This window comes from Calidris pugnax, unplaced genomic scaffold (genome assembly GCF_001431845.1).
Source record: "Calidris pugnax isolate Ruff unplaced genomic scaffold, ASM143184v1 scaffold172, whole genome shotgun sequence".
Classification (NCBI taxonomy): Eukaryota; Metazoa; Chordata; class Aves; order Charadriiformes; family Scolopacidae; genus Calidris; species Calidris pugnax.
Window position 1 is genome coordinate 1,103,673 of NW_015090897.1, and position 23,565 is coordinate 1,127,237.

The 23,565-nt window shown below is 40.8% G+C and overlaps 1 long non-coding RNA gene across 12 annotated transcripts in view; it reads left to right on the forward strand.

The window, feature by feature from the left end:
• LOC106891699 overlaps nucleotides 1–23,565 on the forward strand; it is an 89,425-nt gene that overhangs the window by 60,691 nt on the left and 5,169 nt on the right. For 9 of the 12 annotated variants that reach the window (XR_001412749.1, XR_001412751.1, XR_001412758.1 and 6 more), the window contains one exon: nucleotides 1,526–2,245. This is a non-coding gene — a long non-coding RNA (uncharacterized LOC106891699). The remainder of the gene's footprint in view (nucleotides 1–1,525; nucleotides 2,246–23,565) is intronic. The other 3 variants (XR_001412754.1, XR_001412760.1, XR_001412759.1) reach the window with 2 other exon arrangements.

Genomic DNA, 23,565 nt, shown 5'->3' on the forward strand with positions numbered 1-23,565 from the left:
GATAGGTGTGTGGTGTCTGTACTTCTGTGTAGTTAGTTTTCCCCTATTTATATCTTAAAGTATTCAATGACACTTCATTATAGTAAGGTTCTCTGTTTTCTCAAAGTTTGGTCACACTGTATCTTCCTTTGATGTCAAAATACCAAAGAGGATTGTGCTGTACTTAAAGGTTCTTCACCAAGGACCCAGCAGAACCCGTAGAGAGGACCTACCCACTAGCAAAATAAAAGCTTGGCTGTATCATGGAGTTTTAAGAACCCACTTCAAATCCCTCAATAGTCCCATTATCTGTCCGTCACGGGGAGAGGCAATCAGCAGGTTGCCAAGCACTGATGCTGCAGTTAAAATAGCTCCGGATTAGGGTTTGTTTGTTTGCTTTATCCATGCATTAGTCTTTGATAACAATGCCACAAACAAGGCTGGGCTTGTCTTCTATATGGAGATGGATGAACAGGCTGCCTCCCAAACTAGGCAGGAATTCAACCAGATAACGGGAGGGAAATCAGAAAGTAACTGGAATTTTTACAGGGATGCTTCGACACTGTTGGTACCTCCTGGGGTGGTTGGGCTCCTGGCTGGAGCAGGTCCCTGGGTTGGTGCTGGCACTGCTGGAAGAGCCATGGGTACCATGACATTCCCAGCGGGCTGCCCAGCATCCCAAAGAGCTGTGATGTGGCCCGTGTGGCCAACAGCAAACTGGGCTGGGCTGTGGTGCCACGGCTTTATCTGTGGTGATAAGGCAGGAGCTTTGGGGCTGTAGGAAGACCGTTGGCTTATTGGTACATGTAAAGCAAAAGTCCTGCCAATAAGGTTTAACACCTATTAAATATCATACTTAATCTGACATTTGCATACATAACTCTCTGTCAGTATCTCAGAGGTAACATTTGATTTTTTCTTTCCAGTTTTCAGTGAGTGTCAACCTACCCATACAAAAAGTAGGAATGAGGCAGAGGGACAGAGGAAACGAAGCAGCTCCAATAAAACAGTGAGCTAAAGAAACTGCTGAGTTGGGGGGTAGGCAGAAAAATCCAAATAAATAGATTCTCCTTTGGAAGAATAAAGATTTGAGGATTGCAAATTACTACTATTTAATATAACTCAAAACCCAGCTTGAACATTGAAATCTGTAACTGCAGATAGAAACACATAAAGTGGTACGTAATGATTAATGAATGTGTAATTGCCCAGAAATTGACTCCTAAAGAGAGTGCTACATCATCACCCCTGCTGTAGTATAGGAAATTCGGGAGGGAGGAGAATTATGTGATTCTACAAATAAAAATCCCAAAGGAAAAGAACGAAGCAGACATGACAACAGCTGTGGAGAAATAACACTAGAGGGATATGATATATGGATATATCACATGAATATAATACTACATTGGGCTGGAGGTTGTTTTTTTTTTTTTCCAAGGTGTTGTTTTGCTAAATCATATGGGCAGTTGCAGAATGCATAAAACACAAGGTACAGCCTGCTAAAGGCAGTGATGATATGATATTAACCCTTCTGGTACTTCTCCAGTGTGTCTGTTTGACTCTCCCAGCCTTCACTTCTTGCTGATGTGAGTCGAACGGACACCAAGGAAAGAGAAAGCTGCATCTCTCTCCATCATCGACCGCCTGCGCGTGCCACAGAGTGCCTGGCCTCTCAAAACCACGTCACCAACCCGCTGGTCTGAAGAAAAGCATCCACCTTACAGAAAGACAGTGTGTTAAGGAGAGTGCTGATGACTTTTACTTGGATCAGAAGGGACAATTTGTCATGTAGGCACTGAAAAATTAATTTTTTTTTTCTACCAAAAACTCCCAGCTACTGTAAAATGTCTGATACAGCTCAGCTGACTTCAAGGAAGCTGTGCTAATTTGTGCCAGCTGAGGATGCTGGTGGCAGCGATGAAACAGGACCAAGAAAGATAGTTTGAAAGTGGAATAACATAAAAAGAGACAATAATGAGGACGCCAAATTATCTGATGTGTGGTAAGAGGACAATAACATCAAGATTAAACAACATGCTGATTGATATGCCTAATTCTAAGCATATTATTTTCAGAATTTATTTAACTTTTCTAGGTAACACTTCATCTCTCTTGCTGTGGAAATCAATCTCTGCCATTTTTCTCCTTCTGTAGCCTCATTTTTCCTTCTTTGTCCAGCATTATCAAACCATGCCACAAACTCAATTAGGCTGTTGTGATGCCAAAACCTGCGGTCCTGGCAAAATGTATCATGCAGCATATCTAGGTAAGTGAATTAAAAGAGCATCTGAGCAGGTATCTGGTGTGTGTCATGGTTCATTCTTCCATAATAAACTACGTTCCCCTTCCCATTCATTTGTCAATCATAGTAACTAAAGATTATTATTTGCTGTACATACGTGACACCAGCAATTTGCAAAGTCTGTTGGCAAGAAAATCAGGTTAGAATGACAGAGTGAGAAATTAAGCAGAAGTCTGATGTAATTAGCTGCAACAATCAGTGCTCTAATTTCTGATTTATTGTTTCCTGTTTTCCTGCTGCTTTCAGTCCATGCATACTGTATGTGCTTCATATAGGTCAAACAATTGCCTTATCAGTCCTGGCAAACCAAGAGGTCAGAGTTAACAATATTTATTTAAACATGCAGGATGCTTCCCACTGCAATTAGGAAATAACTATTACTAATAGGTCTTTGGCGCTATTTCCTCATTTATACAAATTTGTAAAGAAATAGAGGGGAGAGGGAATTCAGATTTCGGACTTCTTCATAGACATTTCTTGCAGATAGATTTACTTGACCAGTAGCCTTTTGTTTTGTTAAACTGGCCACATTGAATTGAATTGTACCCAATGACAATCTGACAACAAGATATTGATGTGGAATATTTACGTGTACGTATGTCAGTTTAATAGCAATGTGGTGTATTTTGCATTATTTAATGCCAGACCTTCAGAAAAAAAAAAGAAAAAGAAAAAGACTATCCAAGTCTAGTTCCCTCTGAAATCAATGTGAGTTTTGCTCCTGACTGTGATGGGGTTATGACTTGGCCCCATAAATTTGTTCTGGCTGCCTTTTTTCACATCGTACAGGCTTCAAAGTCTCTGGATGAGCAATCCAGGACTGTGCATAATTTACTCTCACATGGTTCTTGCAATTCCGGTAGGAATTCACGTGACTGGGTGTTTTCTTTGGAAATCTGCACAGTAAATTTTGCATCTCACCAGAAATACTCAACGCCTCAGGTAACAGGCACACTGTCAGAAAATGTGAAGCTGGGAGAGACCCTCAGAGGTCCTCTAGGCTGGCCTCTGAATTATTCCTAAAAATAAACTAGAATTAAACCATTCCTGACAGAAAGCTGGCCTAGCCCATCCTTTTGAAACTCCAGACATGGAGATGCCACAACCTCCTCATGTAATCTATTTCCCTGCTTACTCCAGCACCCTTACGGAGAAATAACAGGGGGAAAATTCCAACACAAATACCCTTGTTGCAAATTAACCCCATTACTTCATTCCCTTCTTATATCAGACATAGTAATTTAATAGCTTTTTTCTTTGCAGTAGACTTTTACATAGTTATGTCACGTCTCTTCTTAGCCTTTTATTCTCTAAATAATCCATTGTAGCCCTTGTTCCTTGAAATCCACATTTTCTTGACCTCTGATAATCTTTTTTTGATCTGTGCTGAACCTTGCCCAATCTTGCCAGAGCCACTGCAAACCCAGGTGCTGCACGTACAGCTCTTGTGTTTATACTTTCCATTGTGATATTTGCTTTATTGAAACATTAAGATGCTTTTGAATCATGTGATACACTACAACATCCAGCTTCTTCTCTGTAGGACTGCTATCTAGGCACAGGTCGTTCCTCATACGGTATTTGTGAGGCTGATTCTTCCTACTTAGATGTTTTATTTGCCTTGATTGGATTGCTTTCTTTTTATTACAACCTCTTTCTCCCATTTGTCTTGCTTATTTTGAATTCTAACCTTCTCCTCCAAAATGCTTGCACTCCTCCCAGCTTGGTATCATGTAAGAATTTAATAAACTCGCTGCCTGTTGGACCACCCAGGGAATTAATGAAATGACTGCACACTAACAGGCTCAAGACAGATTTCAGTAGATAGAGCCTTTAAACTTGTTGTTTTCCAGTCTCTTCTGCACCCTCATCACCGTAATGTCAGGTAGAAAAGTTATTTTCCTGTTTTGTTTGTTGTTTCTTTTTTCTTTCAATAAGGTTAATATGTATGCAAAACATACTGACTATTTTAATGAAGAGAAGTACATAATTTTTGGCTCTTACTTATTACTGCTTAATCTTTTAAGTGCTTAGAAATAGATGTGTTGTTTATTTTTCAATGGTCTGAAGTCAGGGCTAACTTTTCCGTGGTTCCTTGGCTCTCCCTTTCCCTGCTTTTGGGAGTAATCACCCAGTTTGTCTCTTCCTGGTGCTCCAGAGCCTTGACTTGTGCAGAGTCTATCTTATTTCTGATGATTCTAGGATTGCTCCACCACTTAAATATCTATATGAAGTCCTGTGTAATTTACTACAACCTGAGGTTTTACCCTGCTGTTGTCGATGCTAATCACAGACTACTTTTGAAAATTAAAAAAAAAATAAAATAGATTAGGACAACTTAGAAAATAAAGCTTGAACTTAAATAAGGGGAATCTCTGCATGGGTGGAAGATGGCGGAAAACTTCAGAGTCTGGGTATTACTGATCTATTTGAAGTAGTTTTTTATAACCAAATTTTAATGATTTTCTGTTTTGAGCTTTTTAGTTTAAATGAACTAAAAAAGGGTCTCTTACATCTCTTCACTGGTTTCTTGTATGTGTCTCTCCTGTTACTATTCCTGGGTTACTCTGTGTCTCTCTGTAAAGGCTCCTGTGCGGACTGAAGGTTGCACTCCTAGGATAAAGTTTTTTCTCCATCTGAAAGGGAATTACTGTCTATTCAGACTTTATAAGTATTGTTCTCTGTACTTTATTTTTTTTAAATTTAATTTTTAAATCCTTACTTTTATTCCTTTTTTTTTTTTTCATAATTAGTCTTCTCCTTGAAGTACACCACACAGCCTGGGTTACAAAGCTGGAAATGAAAGTTGCCCAACAGTTCTGCTCAAAGTTCTGTAATATGGATGAACACATGGGCTGAGAACTTCTTTATGAGCTCACATTGCCCAGATTGAATTTTTCTTTTGGCTGGTTAATATTCCCTTAAGGTTTGGTCTTGTTGCTGTTACTATCAATGGGAAATCTCTCATTAAGTTAAAAGGGTGTGGAATCAGGTCTTAAAAAAATTGTATTGAAACATGACATGGTTATAAATGCTAATAAAACTTGCAAAAGGGATCCTTCAATGGCCCTGAGAATTCAGGGCTGACCCACACCAGCATGTGCTTTCTGAAAAAGGGCAATGTGCTGAATGCTGGAATGTCACAAAATCCTTCCCCGTTCCCAATCCTCCTGGAAGTTAAGAGAACTGTGGAGGAAACTCATGCACTGAGGATGGAGAACTGCCCATGGAGCGTGTGTGTTTGCTTGGATTCCAGCACACGTTCAGGAGCTTTCTAAGACACCTTGAAGGCTGGGGTGGGGTCCAGGTGCCCACCCCCATTCCTGGGCTGGGATGTGAGCGGTGACAACGACCAGACCTCAGACTGGATGATGACCTGAGCAAGCACCAGGAAACCCACCCAGGCAATGAGGGAGATGTTGTGCTTTCCAGTCTGTACAGTGAAGGAGGACTCTGGAGGACTCCAGAAGACCCCAGAGCACAACAGACATACAGTTTAGACACACAGATACAAGGCAAGCTCAAGCTCCTTTGGTCTACTCTAAGGAGTGATGTCTTCCAGCATTTCTGGGTGTTTCTGAGGTTTCTGCTTGTTTCTGGTTGACCGTCGCTACCTAGAATGCTTATGATTTTGGAAACTTATTAGTATTACTTACTTCTCTTGCATATCAAAGCCCTTGATAAAGATGAAGAGCTTAATTCATCATTACTCATACATCAAAGTTTGGGTAGAAAGGGATAGCACAACTAGGAGTTAGTTGTCAAATGTGCATGTGTGAAGGTACTGTGGGAAAATATCACCATGCTGCTTTGCTGGTTATCACTCGAGGATATAGGAATATATCTTAAACTTTCCTGGGACCACAGACTAAACCGCTGTAAGAGCACATATACAGCTGCTTTTATTTCCTGTGACTGACAGTTCTTTACGAATTGACATCTCAGCCAAATGTTCAGCCAACATCAATCGTTACAGCTTCCCACAAGCCAATTTGCAGCGCCTTACAGTAGGTGGAGAGAGCTGTAGGATCACAAAGATAAAAGGCACACTGATATAAAAAGAAATCATTTGCTCATATCAGGCTGGTCAAAATGAGAGGAATTGTTTTCTGCCAACAATTGGCCTCTTGGCCAAAAAAAAATTTTTTTCAAGAAAATCATTGCCAAACTCCCTCCATTTAAATTAGTTCTATAGTATTTTTTAACAACTCTGTTTCGGTTTCTTCATAATTTAATGGTTTCTGGCTTTGGGCCTCTTCTTCTCCACCATCTTTGCTCCCCAAAACTGAAAGCCCTGGCACATTGGGTAAGAGGTCGTTAAATGGAGAAATTTAGAAATGCATGTTATTAAATTATAACTTCTACAGGACATTCCTGTGACATTTGTCACTTCTAAAAAAAAAGGTTGGAGGTTACGTAGAGCAAAACCTGTGACCCTCTCCAAGAGCTTCTGCTTAGGAGCCCCTGGGTCCGGTGGAGTTGGGGTTTCTTCTTCGGACACAGGCCAGGGAAAGAAGTCAGAATACAGAGTGTCGTTGTCACCAGATACTGTCATTTAAAAGGACAAAGATCCACAAATACTAGCATCAATTGTGTCCTAACATTCAACTGACCAAATCTGTAGCATTTTTACTGCCATGGACGAAAAGCCCTAAGAATTAGTATTTTGGCTTCCAGTTAAAACAAAAAGGAGCACTTATGACTTGCTGGCCCCACTGTATTTATGCCCTTGGTTAAGGTTGAAGCTAAGCACGTGCTTCAATGCTCTGATTAATTAGTAACATTTTTTATAAAAGAAATATAAAAGAAATAAGTAATTTACAAAAGAAATACGTAATTTATAAAAGAAATAAGTAATTATTTCAGCAAAATTAACAATTTCCATTCATAGCCAATTATTTGCAGCAAATGTAAATCTAATGTGACATTTTGAGTATGGCACTTAAATTGAAAGTTTGTGGCTGATAATCATTGCCCAGATTATTAATTCTGGATATTAGTTTAATTTTCTACAATTTCATGAAAGTGTCAGCCCAACAGTGTTACAGTCTGCAACCATCCCAATATTTATGTCTACCGAATTATTAGAGGACAAGTTTTGGGGGATTTTTTTTTTTTCACAAGTCTAGTTCCCTCTGAAATCAATGTGAGTTTTGCTCCTGACTGTGATGGGGTTATGACTTGGCCCCATAAATTTGTTCTGGCTGCCTTTTTTCACATCGTACAGGCTTCAAAGTCTCTGGATGAGCAATCCAGGACTGTGCATAATTTACTCTCACATGGTTCTTGCAATTCCGGTAGGAATTCACGTGACTGGGTGTTTTCTTTGGAAATCTGCACAGTAAATTTTGCATCTCACCAGAAATACTCAACGCCTCAGGTAACAGGCACACTGTCAGAAAATGTGAAGCTGGGAGAGACCCTCAGAGGTCCTCTAGGCTGGCCTCTGAATTATTCCTAAAAATAAACTAGAATTAAACCATTCCTGACAGAAAGCTGGCCTAGCCCATCCTTTTGAAACTCCAGACATGGAGATGCCACAACCTCCTCATGTAATCTATTTCCCTGCTTACTCCAGCACCCTTACGGAGAAATAACAGGGGGAAAATTCCAACACAAATACCCTTGTTGCAAATTAACCCCATTACTTCATTCCCTTCTTATATCAGACATAGTAATTTAATAGCTTTTTTCTTTGCAGTAGACTTTTACATAGTTATGTCACGTCTCTTCTTAGCCTTTTATTCTCTAAATAATCCATTGTAGCCCTTGTTCCTTGAAATCCACATTTTCTTGACCTCTGATAATCTTTTTTTGATCTGTGCTGAACCTTGCCCAATCTTGCCAGAGCCACTGCAAACCCAGGTGCTGCACGTACAGCTCTTGTGTTTATACTTTCCATTGTGATATTTGCTTTATTGAAACATTAAGATGCTTTTGAATCATGTGATACACTACAACATCCAGCTTCTTCTCTGTAGGACTGCTATCTAGGCACAGGTCGTTCCTCATACGGTATTTGTGAGGCTGATTCTTCCTACTTACATGTTTTATTTGCCTTGATTGGATTGCTTTCTTTTTATTACAACCTCTTTCTCCCATTTGTCTTGCTTATTTTGAATTCTAACCTTCTCCTCCAAAATGCTTGCACTCCTCCCAGCTTGGTATCATGTAAGAATTTAATAAACTCGCTGCCTGTTGGACCACCCAGGGAATTAATGAAATGACTGCACACTAACAGGCTCAAGACAGATTTCAGTAGATAGAGCCTTTAAACTTGTTGTTTTCCAGTCTCTTCTGCACCCTCATCACCGTAATGTCAGGTAGAAAAGTTATTTTCCTGTTTTGTTTGTTGTTTCTTTTTTCTTTCAATAAGGTTAATATGTATGCAAAACATACTAGTTTAATGAAGAGAAGATAAGTACATAATGTTTGGCTCTTACTTATTACTGCTTAATCTTTTAAGTGCTTAGAAATAGATGTGTTGTTTATTTTTCAATGGTCTGAAGTCAGGGCTAACTTTTCCGTGGTTGCTTGGCTCTCCCTTTCCCTGCTTTTGGGAGTAATCACCCAGTTTGTCTCTTCCTGGTGCTCCAGAGCCTTGACTTGTGCAGAGTCTTTCTAATTTCTGATGGTTCTAGGATTGCTCCACCACTTAAATATCTATACGAAGTCCTGTGTAATTTACTACAACCTGAGGTTTTACCCTGCTGTTGTCGATGCTAATCACAGACTACTTTTGAAAATTAAAAAAAAAATAAAATAGATTAGGACAACTTAGAAAATAAAGCTTGAACTTAAATAAGGGGAATCTCTGCATGGGTGGAAGATGGCGGAAAACTTCAGAGTCTGGGTATTACTGATCTATTTGAAGTAGTTTTTTATAACCAAATTTTAATGATTTTCTGTTTTGAGCTTTTTAGTTTAAATGAACTAAAAAAGGGTCTCTTACATCTCTTCACTGGTTTCTTGTATGTGTCTCTCCTGTTACTATTCCTGGGTTACTCTGTGTCTCTCTGTAAAGGCTCCTGTGCGGACTGAAGGTTGCACTCCTAGGATAAAGTTTTTTCTCCATCTGAAAGGGAATTACTGTCTATTCAGACTTTATAAGTATTGTTCTCTGTACTTTATTTATTTTTTTTAAATTTAATTTTTAAATCCTTTTTTTAAATTCCTTTTTTTTTTTTTCATAATTAGTCTTCTCCTTGAAGTACACCACACAGCCTGGGTTACAAAGCTGGAAATGAAAGTTGCCCAACAGTTCTGCTCAAAGTTCTGTAATATGGATGAACACATGGGCTGAGAACTTCTTTATGAGCTCACATTGCCCAGATTGAATTTTTCTTTTGGCTGGTTAATATTCCCTTAAGGTTTGGTCTTGTTGCTGTTACTATCAATGGGAAATCTCTCATTAAGTTAAAAGGGTGTGGAATCAGGTCTTAAAAAAATTGTATTGAAACATGACATGGTTATAAATGCTAATAAAACTTGCAAAAGGGATCCTTCAATGGCCCTGAGAATTCAGGGCTGACCCACACCAGCATGTGCTTTCTGAAAAAGGGCAATGTGCTGAATGCTGGAATGTCACAAAATCCTTCCCCGTTCCCAATCCTCCTGGAAGTTAAGAGAACTGTGGAGGAAACTCATGCACTGAGGATGGAGAACTGCCCATGGAGCGTGTGTGTTTGCTTGGATTCCAGCACACGTTCAGGAGCTTTCTAAGACACCTTGAAGGCTGGGGTGGGGTCCAGGTGCCCACCCCCATTCCTGGGCTGGGATGTGAGCGGTGACAACGACCAGACCTCAGACTGGATGATGACCTGAGCAAGCACCAGGAAACCCACCCAGGCAATGAGGGAGATGTTGTGCTTTCCAGTCTGTACAGTGAAGGAGGACTCTGGAGGACTCCAGAAGACCCCAGAGCACAACAGACATACAGTTTAGACACACAGATACAAGGCAAGCTCAAGCTCCTTTGGTCTACTCTAAGGAGTGATGTCTTCCAGCATTTCTGGGTGTTTCTGAGGTTTCTGCTTGTTTCTGGTTGACCGTCGCTACCTAGAATGCTTATGATTTTGGAAACTTATTAGTATTACTTACTTCTCTTGCATATCAAAGCCCTTGATAAAGATGAAGAGCTTAATTCATCATTACTCATACATCAAAGTTTGGGTAGAAAGGGATAGCACAACTAGGAGTTAGTTGTCAAATGTGCATGTGTGAAGGTACTGTGGGAAAATATCACCATGCTGCTTTGCTGGTTATCACTCGAGGATATAGGAATATATCTTAAACTTTCCTGGGACCACAGACTAAACCGCTGTAAGAGCACATATACAGCTGCTTTTATTTCCTGTGACTGACAGTTCTTTACGAATTGACATCTCAGCCAAATGTTCAGCCAACATCAATCGTTACAGCTTCCCACAAGCCAATTTGCAGCGCCTTACAGTAGGTGGAGAGAGCTGTAGGATCACAAAGATAAAAGGCACACTGATATAAAAAGAAATCATTTGCTCATATCAGGCTGGTCAAAATGAGAGGAATTGTTTTCTGCCAACAATTGGCCTCTTGGCCAAAAAAAAATTTTTTTCAAGAAAATCATTGCCAAACTCCCTCCATTTAAATTAGTTCTATAGTATTTTTTAACAACTCTGTTTTGGTTTCTTCATAATTTAATGGTTTCTGGCTTTGGGCCTCTTCTTCTCCACCATCTTTGCTCCCCAAAACTGAAAGCCCTGGCACATTGGGTAAGAGGTCGTTAAATGGAGAAATTTAGAAATGCATGTTATTAAATTATAACTTCTACAGGACATTCCTGTGACATTTGTCACTTCTAAAAAAAAAGGTTGGAGGTTACGTAGAGCAAAACCTGTGACCCTCTCCAAGAGCTTCTGCTTAGGAGCCCCTGGGTCCGGTGGAGTTGGGGTTTCTTCTTCGGACACAGGCCAGGGAAAGAAGTCAGAATACAGAGTGTCGTTGTCACCAGATACTGTCATTTAAAAGGACAAAGATCCACAAATACTAGCATCAATTGTGTCCTAACATTCAACTGACCAAATCTGTAGCATTTTTACTGCCATGGACGAAAAGCCCTAAGAATTAGTATTTTGGCTTCCAGTTAAAACAAAAAGGAGCACTTATGACTTGCTGGCCCCACTGTATTTATGCCCTTGGTTAAGGTTGAAGCTAAGCACGTGCTTCAATGCTCTGATTAATTAGTAACATTTTTTATAAAAGAAATATAAAAGAAATAAGTAATTTACAAAAGAAATACGTAATTTATAAAAGAAATAAGTAATTATTTCAGCAAAATTAACAATTTCCATTCATAGCCAATTATTTGCAGCAAATGTAAATCTAATGTGACATTTTGAGTATGGCACTTAAATTGAAAGTTTGTGGCTGATAATCATTGCCCAGATTATTAATTCTGGATATTAGTTTAATTTTCTACAATTTCATGAAAGTGTCAGCCCAACAGTGTTACAGTCTGCAACCATCCCAATATTTATGTCTACCGAATTATTAGAGGACAAGTTTTGGGGGATTTTTTTTTTTTTACCTGAAAGTGGGCTAATCTCACATATTTGCTCCAAAATATCAGCGCTAATTTTCCTCGCCAGTTAATTTGGGGGACAGAAAATATAACGTGGGCTCAGTCCCCCTCGTTTGATAATTTAATACCGATATTACTTACGTTATTAGTTTTACTGGTAAATCAAGGAGCAAGTTGCCGGAATCCAGCTGTGACCCCAGGGCAGGAACTTTCTGCCGGCTGTCACCTTCTGACAGTTGGGGCTGTTAATTACCTCCAACAGACGGAGCACAAGCACCTCTCTGTCTGCCAGCTGGCAGCCCCCGCCCCGCGCTGGCAGCCTGCGAAGATTTAAAACCTGTAACAAAAGGCTGCTATGTAAACAGTTTATTGTATAATACACAATGGCAGCGCTAGACCCACGCCAGGAATCAAAGGCAGCCTCTGGGCTCCTGAGTTGTTCAGGTTGGACCCTCTGGGAGCCCATGATGGCCCCGTCCCATCAGGTGGCCACAAAACAGGACGTCCCAAGTGAGGCCTCCTCAGGCTCTGAATCCAGAGATAGAATCATAGAATGGTTTGGGTTGGAAGGGAACTTAAAGATAATTTTGTTCCGTCCCCCTGCCCTGGGCAGGACACCTCCCACCAGACCACATTGCTCCAAGCCCCCTCCAACCTGGCCTTGAACCCCTCCAGGGATGGGGCAGCCACAGCTTCTCTGGGCAACCTGGGCCAGGCTCTCACCACCCTCACACCAAACAAGTTCTTCCCCACATCTCAGCTCCATCTCCCCTCTTCCAGTGTCAAACCCTTCCCCCTCGTCCCATTGCTCCCCTCCCTGATCCAGAGTCCCTCCCTAATGTCTCCTGGAGCCCCTTGAGGGACTGGAAGGGGCTCTAAGGTCTCCCCGGAGCCTTCTCTTCTCCAGGCTGAACCCCCCCAACTCTCTCAGCCTGTACTCACAGCAGAGGGGTTCCACCCCTCCCAACATCTCCATAGACTCTGATTCAACAGCTCCATGTCCTTCTGATGTTGGGGGCTTCAGAGCCCAACCAAGCGTCTGAATTGTTGTAGTGCCATTGGACCATACAAATTGCTTTAACATGGGAAAACAACACAGCACGACTTTAGTTGCCTGGTGACATGCCAGTTAGCAGCCTAGAGGAACTGCAAAAATAATCTCCGAGGTTTTCTTCTCAGAAAACACATGCAGGCTTCATAAGCATGTCCTCAGATCCCAGACCCTTCCCCCTCGTCCTATGGCTGCCCTCCCTGATCCAGAGTCTTCCACCCCTCCCAACATCTCCATAGACTCTGATTCAACAGCTCCATGTCCTTCTGATGTTGAGGGCTTCAGAGCCCAACCAAGTGTCTGAATTGTTGCAGTGCCATTGGACTATACCAATTGCTTTAACAACACAGCACGACTTTAGTTGCCTGGTGACGTGCCAGTTAGCAGCCTAGAGGAACTGCAAAAATAATCTCTGAGGTTTTCTTCTCAGAAAACACATGCAGGCTTCATAAGCATGTCCTCAGATCCCTGAAAAGGGAAAGGACCAAGAAGTGGTTTGGTTTTCAGCTTCTGGAAGAAGTTATTTCTTTTGTCTTCTCTATATGTCTTTTCACCGTAATGTCAGGTAGAAAAGTTATTTTCCTGTTTTGTTTGTTGTTTCTTTTTTCTTTCAATAAGGTTAATATGTATGCAAAACATACTGACTATTTTAATGAAGAGAAGTACATAATTTTTGGCTCTTACTTATTACTGCTTAATCTTTAGTTTAATGAAGAGAAGATAAGTACATAATGTTTGGCTCTTACTTATTACTGCTTAATCTTTTAAGTGCTTAGAAATAGATGTGTTGTTTATTTTTCAATGGTCTGAAGTCAGGGCTAACTTTTCCGTGGTTGCTTGGCTCTCCCTTTCCCTGCTTTTGGGAGTAATCACCCAGTTTGTCTCTTCCTGGTGCTCCAGAGCCTTGACTTGTGCAGAGTCTATCTTATTTCTGATGATTCTAGGATTGCTCCACCACTTAAATATCTATATGAAGTCCTGTGTAATTTACTACAACCTGAGGTTTTACCCTGCTGTTGTCGATGCTAATCACAGACTACTTTTGAAAATTAAAAAAAAAATAAAATAGATTAGGACAACTTAGAAAATAAAGCTTGAACTTAAATAAGGGGAATCTCTGCATGGGTGGAAGATGGCGGAAAACTTCAGAGTCTGGGTATTACTGATCTATTTGAAGTAGTTTTTTATAACCAAATTTTAATGATTTTCTGTTTTGAGCTTTTTAGTTTAAATGAACTAAAAAAGGGTCTCTTACATCTCTTCACTGGTTTCTTGTATGTGTCTCTCCTGTTACTATTCCTGGGTTACTCTGTGTCTCTCTGTAAAGGCTCCTGTGCGGACTGAAGGTTGCACTCCTAGGATAAAGTTTTTTCTCCATCTGAAAGGGAATTACTGTCTATTCAGACTTTATAAGTATTGTTCTCTGTACTTTATTTTTTTTAAATTTAATTTTTAAATCCTTACTTTTATTCCTTTTTTTTTTTTTCATAATTAGTCTTCTCCTTGAAGTACACCACACAGCCTGGGTTACAAAGCTGGAAATGAAAGTTGCCCAACAGTTCTGCTCAAAGTTCTGTAATATGGATGAACACATGGGCTGAGAACTTCTTTATGAGCTCACATTGCCCAGATTGAATTTTTCTTTTGGCTGGTTAATATTCCCTTAAGGTTTGGTCTTGTTGCTGTTACTATCAATGGGAAATCTCTCATTAAGTTAAAAGGGTGTGGAATCAGGTCTTAAAAAAATTGTATTGAAACATGACATGGTTATAAATGCTAATAAAACTTGCAAAAGGGATCCTTCAATGGCCCTGAGAATTCAGGGCTGACCCACACCAGCATGTGCTTTCTGAAAAAGGGCAATGTGCTGAATGCTGGAATGTCGCAAAATCCTTCCCCGTTCCCAATCCTCCTGGAAGTTAAGAGAACTGTGGAGGAAACTCATGCACTGAGGATGGAGAACTGCCCATGGAGCGTGTGTGTTTGCTTGGATTCCAGCACACGTTCAGGAGCTTTCTAAGACACCTTGAAGGCTGGGGTGGGGTCCAGGTGCCCACCCCCATTCCTGGGCTGGGATGTGAGCGGTGACAACGACCAGACCTCAGACTGGATGATGACCTGAGCAAGCACCAGGAAACCCACCCAGGCAATGAGGGAGATGTTGTGCTTTCCAGTCTGTACAGTGAAGGAGGACTCTGGAGGACTCCAGAAGACCCCAGAGCACAACAGACATACAGTTTAGACACACAGATACAAGGCAAGCTCAAGCTCCTTTGGTCTACTCTAAGGAGTGATGTCTTCCAGCATTTCTGGGTGTTTCTGAGGTTTCTGCTTGTTTCTGGTTGACCGTCGCTACCTAGAATGCTTATGATTTTGGAAACTTATTAGTATTACTTACTTCTCTTGCATATCAAAGCCCTTGATAAAGATGAAGAGCTTAATTCATCATTACTCATACATCAAAGTTTGGGTAGAAAGGGATAGCACAACTAGGAGTTAGTTGTCAAATGTGCATGTGTGAAGGTACTGTGGGAAAATATCACCATGCTGCTTTGCTGGTTATCACTCGAGGATATAGGAATATATCTTAAACTTTCCTGGGACCACAGACTAAACCGCTGTAAGAGCACATATACAGCTGCTTTTATTTCCTGTGACTGACAGTTCTTTACGAATTGACATCTCAGCCAAATGTTCAGCCAACATCAATCGTTACAGCTTCCCACAAGCCAATTTGCAGCGCCTTACAGTAGGTGGAGAGAGCTGTAGGATCACAAAGATAAAAGGCACACTGATATAAAAAGAAATCATTTGCTCATATCAGGCTGGTCAAAATGAGAGGAATTGTTTTCTGCCAACAATTGGCCTCTTGGCCAAAAAAAAATTTTTTTCAAGAAAATCATTGCCAAACTCCCTCCATTTAAATTAGTTCTATAGTATTTTTTAACAACTCTGTTTTGGTTTCTTCATAATTTAATGGTTTCTGGCTTTGGGCCTCTTCTTCTCCACCATCTTTGCTCCCCAAAACTGAAAGCCCTGGCACATTGGGTAAGAGGTCGTTAAATGGAGAAATTTAGAAATGCATGTTATTAAATTATAACTTCTACAGGACATTCCTGTGACATTTGTCACTTCTAAAAAAAAAGGTTGGAGGTTACGTAGAGCAAAACCTGTGACCCTCTCCAAGAGCTTCTGCTTAGGAGCCCCTGGGTCCGGTGGAGTTGGGGTTTCTTCTTCGGACACAGGCCAGGGAAAGAAGTCAGAATACAGAGTGTCGTTGTCACCAGATACTGTCATTTAAAAGGACAAAGATCCACAAATACTAGCATCAATTGTGTCCTAACATTCAACTGACCAAATCTGTAGCATTTTTACTGCCATGGACGAAAAGCCCTAAGAATTAGTATTTTGGCTTCCAGTTAAAACAAAAAGGAGCACTTATGACTTGCTGGCCCCACTGTATTTATGCCCTTGGTTAAGGTTGAAGCTAAGCACGTGCTTCAATGCTCTGATTAATTAGTAACATTTTTTATAAAAGAAATATAAAAGAAATAAGTAATTTACAAAAGAAATACGTAATTTATAAAAGAAATAAGTAATTATTTCAGCAAAATTAACAATTTCCATTCATAGCCAATTATTTGCAGCAAATGTAAATCTAATGTGACATTTTGAGTATGGCACTTAAATTGAAAGTTTGTGGCTGATAATCATTGCCCAGATTATTAATTCTGGATATTAGTTTAATTTTCTACAATTTCATGAAAGTGTCAGCCCAACAGTGTTACAGTCTGCAACCATCCCAATATTTATGTCTACCGAATTATTAGAGGACAAGTTTTGGGGGATTTTTTTTTTTTTACCTGAAAGTGGGCTAATCTCACATATTTGCTCCAAAATATCAGCGCTAATTTTCCTCGCCAGTTAATTTGGGGGACAGAAAATATAACGTGGGCTCAGTCCCCCTCGTTTGATAATTTAATACCGATATTACTTACGTTATTAGTTTTACTGGTAAATCAAGGAGCAAGTTGCCGGAATCCAGCTGTGACCCCAGGGCAGGAACTTTCTGCCGGCTGTCACCTTCTGACAGTTGGGGCTGTTAATTACCTCCAACAGACGGAGCACAAGCACCTCTCTGTCTGCCAGCTGGCAGCCCCCGCCCCGCGCTGGCAGCCTGCGAAGATTTAAAACCTGTAACAAAAGGCTGCTATGTAAACAGTTTATTGTATAATACACAATGGCAGCGCTAGACCCACGCCAGGAATCAAAGGCAGCCTCTGGGCTCCTGAGTTGTTCAGGTTGGACCCTCTGGGAGCCCATGATGGCCCCGTCCCATCAGGTGGCCACAAAACAGGACGTCCCAAGTGAGGCCTCCTCAGGCTCTGAATCCAGAGATAGAATCATAGAATGGTTTGGGTTGGAAGGGAACTTAAAGATAATTTTGTTCCGTCCCCCTGCCCTGGGCAGGACACCTCCCACCAGACCACATTGCTCCAAGCCCCCTCCAACCTGGCCTTGAACCCCTCCAGGGATGGGGCAGCCACAGCTTCTCTGGGCAACCTGGGCCAGGCTCTCACCACCCTCACACCAAACAAGTTCTTCCCCACATCTCAGCTCCATCTCCCCTCTTCCAGTGTCAAACCCTTCCCCCTCGTCCCATTGCTCCCCTCCCTGATCCAGAGTCCCTCCCTAATGTCTCCTGGAGCCCCTTGAGGGACTGGAAGGGGCTCTAAGGTCTCCCCGGAGCCTTCTCTTCTCCAGGCTGAACCCCCCCAACTCTCTCAGCCTGTACTCACAGCAGAGGGGTTCCACCCCTCCCAACATCTCCATAGACTCTGATTCAACAGCTCCATGTCCTTCTGATGTTGGGGGCTTCAGAGCCCAACCAAGCGTCTGAATTGTTGTAGTGCCATTGGACCATACAAATTGCTTTAACATGGGAAAACAACACAGCACGACTTTAGTTGCCTGGTGACATGCCAGTTAGCAGCCTAGAGGAACTGCAAAAATAATCTCCGAGGTTTTCTTCTCAGAAAACACATGCAGGCTTCATAAGCATGTCCTCAGATCCCTGAAAAGGGAAAGGACCAAGAAGTGGTTTGGTTTTCAGCTTCTGGAAGAAGTTATTTCTTTTGCCTGTCTTTACTTGTCAATCATTTAAGTTTAGAAAACTGAGCTACCCTAAGCAAGGGTCAAAGATGGTACCCAAACCCTTTTGATAGCTTCAGCTGAGGGATGCAAGCCCTTGCCGAGAGGCAGAGTTGAGTCACGGTCAGTCCCAAGCCTGAGAAGGTTCAAGCCCCCATCTCTCTTTTGCCAGGAGAGCAGCCCCATAATTTCCAGGTGAGCCTGGACCACCACAGACCTAGAACTGCAAAACTGATGAAATCAAAGAGAGCAAGAAGGACCATAACCATGCACCAGGATGAGAGTCTTCCCTGGCAGGGAGGTCATCTGGATCACACCCCTTTTCCCTGTAACGCTTGACTGTTTTACGTGCTGGCTGCTCAGTGCAATAAGAACAAAAAATTACATATAAGTTATATTATATGTATATTATATATTATGTAATGATTGTATATAAATGAGACAGAAATTTGTGGAGTTTTACGGTCCTGAGGTAACACCAAAATCACGAGTTATCTCACAATATCCAATTCTGCATATATAAATCTTAATTTATTAAAATAAATTAACATATAGTTAAGGAATATTCCCATATAGTTAAGAAATAAGTTTTAAGAGTGTTTGGACATCTGCTATCTCTATGTCATACTCAGGCAATGGACATTAATACTGGTGGTAAGCCAGATCTTCCTGGGGCCTTTAAATAGTGTCATTAGAGCAGATGAAATTATTCTTGTACTGTAAAAAGCAAGTGGAGCAGCAAACTTTGCATTTCAGGATAGGAAATGAGTGAAAAATAGATTCGTAACAAAATTATTGCTGTGGAAATGATTTTGAGTCATCATTATAGAGCACTCTGTCTCTGTCTCAATAGGTTTTTACTCAAAATCAAAACAATCTATTCATACCTTGCTATAAATATTATTTCTCACAGGGAAATTAAATTTCATGTCAGTGGTATGTTTTCCATAGATGTCACAATATTGTTTAACAAATTTATTACAGGAAATATGGCAGTTTATGCCCTTTACAATGACTACTAGAGAAAAAGAACTATTCTTGGCCTAGAGAAAAACAGTTACCATTGAACTAGAGATTTGCAAAAAGTAAGAATAGCAGCACGAGTACCACCTGCCTGGTCTGCTGGCTTTGAAATGCATCTAAGCTGGAGATGTCCATGTTGTTTTTAAAAAAGAAACGTCTATGAATGGCTTTTATATTGCTATGGAGCATGCAATTTCACTCCCATTCTTGCAATTTGTGTGTTCCGGACAGATGTTTCAAAACTACAAGCTTAAAGAGGCTTAATGTCACTATATCTGACCAAACAAATCATGAAGTAGGATGTACCAAATTGTGGGTTTGGCCACGATGGAGCTTCCCAGGATTTACACCAGTACAAACGGGAGCAAAGCTTGGTCCAGTGACTTCAATGCATAACGCTGGAAGGATTCCTAAAATGTGTATGCATTCTGACGTTTAAAATGTAATGTACAAGAAAGACAAAATAACTTTAAATCAGTGTTTTATACGATTTATACATATGGAGCATTGCCTACGCATCCTTTGCGTGTTACTATTGGAGGATGCTTTGCAGATGATGCCCAGAAATGCAACCAAGTGCTGGTATGAAATCAGCCAACCTTCACCACCGAGCTAAAGCAAGGTCCGTTTCACCGCCGTTCATAGAATCATAGAATTGTTCAGGTTGGAAAAGGTCCTTAAAAAGAGTAGCCTCTTGGCCAAAAATAAATTTTTTTCAAGAAAATCATTGCCAAACTCAACAATTGGCCTCTTGGCCAAAAAAAAATTTTTTTCAAGAAAATCATTGCCAAACTCCCTTCCCCTCCCTGGAGCTGTGGCAAACCTTTTCCCAGGTCCCATTCCTGCTGATGACTCCCCTCTCTCCTGGTTCAAAGTGTCACTGCTGGCCCCATGGTCGGATCTGCCCCTCATCGCTTGGATGATCCCCGGGAGCTGGGGAAACGTCAGCGGGAGGTACCTGGTATCTATCACCAGCAGTCCCACTGTCAGACAACTGACTGCAGCAGAGCCGTTTTAAACTAATTTTACAAAATTTTCTATGCTTTTCATGGATCAGAAGCACCCTGATAGTATTATGTTTTTTTTTTCATTTGAATAAACTTGTGTTTTATTTGGCAGTTAAATTAGCAAATATAGAAATATGTCAGCATGGTTGTTTTTTCACATTTTAACATATTATTTAACATATTTTCTACCAAGGATATTTTTTAGCAAATCTGTTGCCTTCTAGCCCTTTTCTTGTAATAATCACTGAAAGACAATTTCTTCTGCTCGAAGATATTTGTATCCCCATCTCCTTTCCAAAAATTATTTAATTTGATTTCTCTAGAACATTTCTTCTAGAAAATCTTTACGTTCACTTAGGCAGTTTCATCATTTCATTGGGAAAATTCATAGTATTTTATTAATTACATTTTTCTTTTTTTTTTCCTAAAACAACCAGGTATCATGGTCTATTTCCTAAACACAGTGCTGGGTTTTTAAGATGGTCTGATATTTGAGGCCTTTCAAATTGCTTAAAATTTCAAGCTTCACTTTTTCAGTCCTATAATTTTTTTTTTTTTTTTGAGGTTTTGGGTTTTTTTAAATGATGGCAACCCCCCGCCCCCATCCCTTCTTTTTGCCCCATGTTCCCATCAGCTGTACCTTTGTCATATTCCTGTTTCCCACTGATGGCTTCCTGTGGGCAGTTTCATGCCTCTGAGTGGTCCCACCCAACCTAATTGCTCTGCTGGAGTTTATCAAGGTGTCACTAACGATGCAGAATCCTCAGCACCTGGAGCATGTGTTCCTTGGCACCATGAGCCCATCACAACCTGCCATGGGAGCGAGTCTGGGGGCCTGATGGTCCTCTCCTATCAAAGTTCTTCACTGGAGATTAGAGGAGATGTGGCCAGTGGGGGAGGAATCCTTGGATTTCCCTTCTTTTTGTGCTTTCCAGCACCACAGAGCAGAGGGAAGGGAAGGAGAGAGAGGTTCAGGAGGAAGAGGCTTTGCTCAGGCTTCCTTTGATCTGCTCCAGGTGAAGCTTTTCTGACCCAGGCAGAGCAGATCAAAGAAAGACGCCAGAATACAGAGCACTCGAGTATTTCATGACTGTAGAAAATACTGCCACAAAAGTGCCCCTTTTTTTTATTTTGAAAATGTGCTCACCTTACATATAACCTGTCATGGCACTTATTACCAAAACCAGATGATCACAAACTATTGATTATTTTACATACCTCCGTCAGGAAGGCATTAGCCATGCAGTGTCCCACATAAAAAACCTGTGACGGGTACATGTAGAGTGGGATAAAGCCAGCCAAAACAAATGATAGCAAATTGCACATCTATTTTATTTCTAAAAAAAAAAGTCTTTGCTGCGAGAGATTCTAATTTCAAATCTTCAGTTACCCAGTGACCAGCAGAAGACTTCCCTTGCAATGGGCTGGGAGGCACAAAGGGCTGGGAGGGGATACAGCTGGGACTCCAACTCACCCCGGGGACACTCCATGCCATGGGACATCACACTCAGGGTATAAAGCTGGGGGAGAAGAAGGAAGCGGGGGGACATTGGCAGTGATGGTGTTTGTCTTCCCAAGTCACCATTCCATGATGGAGCCCAGCTTTCCTGGGCACAAATAAGTCCCCACCTGCCATGGGAAGGAGGGAATGGATTCCTTGTTTGGCTTTGCTTTTGCTCAACCCGTTAAACTTTATTTCATTTTTATCTCAACCCATGAGGTTTTTCCTCCACTTTTAATATTCTGCCCCCCATCCCACCAGGGACAGTGAGCAAGTGGCTGCATGGTCCTATCTGCTAGCTGGGATTATACCCCAACCTGTGCTAAGCTCTGTGCTGCCTGCCTTATGCCCATAATTAGATAATTTTCTGCCCCAAAGATGCTTCTAGGCGAGGTCTTATCCTTCTGATTGCCTTCCTGCCCAGTGAGCAGCCCCTGATTTATACATATGGAGCATTGCCTATACATCCTTCGCGCTTTACTATTGGAGGATGCTTTGCAGATGATGCCCAGAAATGCAACCAAGTGCTGGTATGAAATCAGCCAACCTTCACCACCGAGCTAAAGCAAGGTCCGTTTCACCGCCGTTCATAGAATCATAGAATTGTTCAGGTTGGAAAAGGTCCTTGGGACCATCGAGTCCAACCATCAACCCTACTCCACAAAGTTCTCCCCTACACCATATCCCCCAGCACCACATCTAAACGACTCTTAATTCCCCTCCCTGGAGCTGTGGCAAACCTTTTCCCAGGTCCCATTCCTGCTGATGACTCCCCTCTCTCCTGGTTCAAAGTGTCACTGCTGGCCCCATGGTCGGATCTGCCCCTCATCGCTTGGATGATCCCCGGGAGCTGGGGAAACGTCAGCGGGAGGTACCTGGTATCTATCACCAGCAGTCCCACTGTCAGACAACTGACTGCAGCAGAGCCGTTTTAAACTAATTTTACAAAATTTTCTATGCTTTTCATGGATCGGAAGCACCCTGATAGTATTGCATTCTTTTTTCATTTGAATAAACTTGTGTTTTCTTTGGCAGTTAAATTAGCAAATATAGAAATATGTCAGCATGGTTGTTTTTTCACATTTTAACATATTATTTAACATATTTTCTACCAAGGATATTTTTTAGCAAATCTGTTGCCTTCTAGCCCTTTTCTTGTAATAATCACTGAAAGACAATTTCTTCTGCTTGAAGATATTTATATGGAAGCACCCTGATAGTATTGCATTCTTTTTTCATTTGAATAAACTTGTGTTTTCTTTGGCAGTTAAATTAGCAAATATAGAAATATGTCAGCATGGTTGTTTTTTCACATTTTAACATATTATTTAACATATTTTCTACCAAGGATATTTTTTAGCAAATCTGTTGCCTTCTAGCCCTTTTCTTGTAATAATCACTGAAAGACAATTTCTTCTGCTTGAAGATATTTATATCCCCATCTCCTTTCCAAAAATTATTTAATTTGATTTCTCTAGAACATTTCTTCTAGAAAATCTTTACAGTCACTTAGGTAGTTTCATCATTTCATTGGGAAAATTCATAGTATTTTATTCATTACATTTTTCTTTTTTTTTTTTTTCCTAAAACAACCAGGTATCACGGTCTATTTCCTAAACACAGTGCTGGGTTTTTAAGATGGTCTGATATTTGAGGCCTTTCAAATTGCTTAAAATTTCAAGCTTCACTTTTTCAGTCCTATAATTTTTTTTTTTTTTTTGAGGTTTTGGGTTTTTTTAAATGATGGCAACCCCCCGCCTCAAATTGCTTAAAATTTCAAGCTTCACTTTTTCAGTCCTATAATTTTTTTTTTTTTTTTTTTTTTTTTTCCTAAAACAACCAGGTATCATGGTCTATTTCCTAAACACAGTGCTGGGTTTTTAAGATGGTCTGATATTTGAGGCCTTTCAAATTGCTTAAAATTTCAAGCTTCACTTTTTCAGTCCTATAATTTTTTTTTTTTTTTTGGGGTTTTGGGTTTTTTTAAATGAT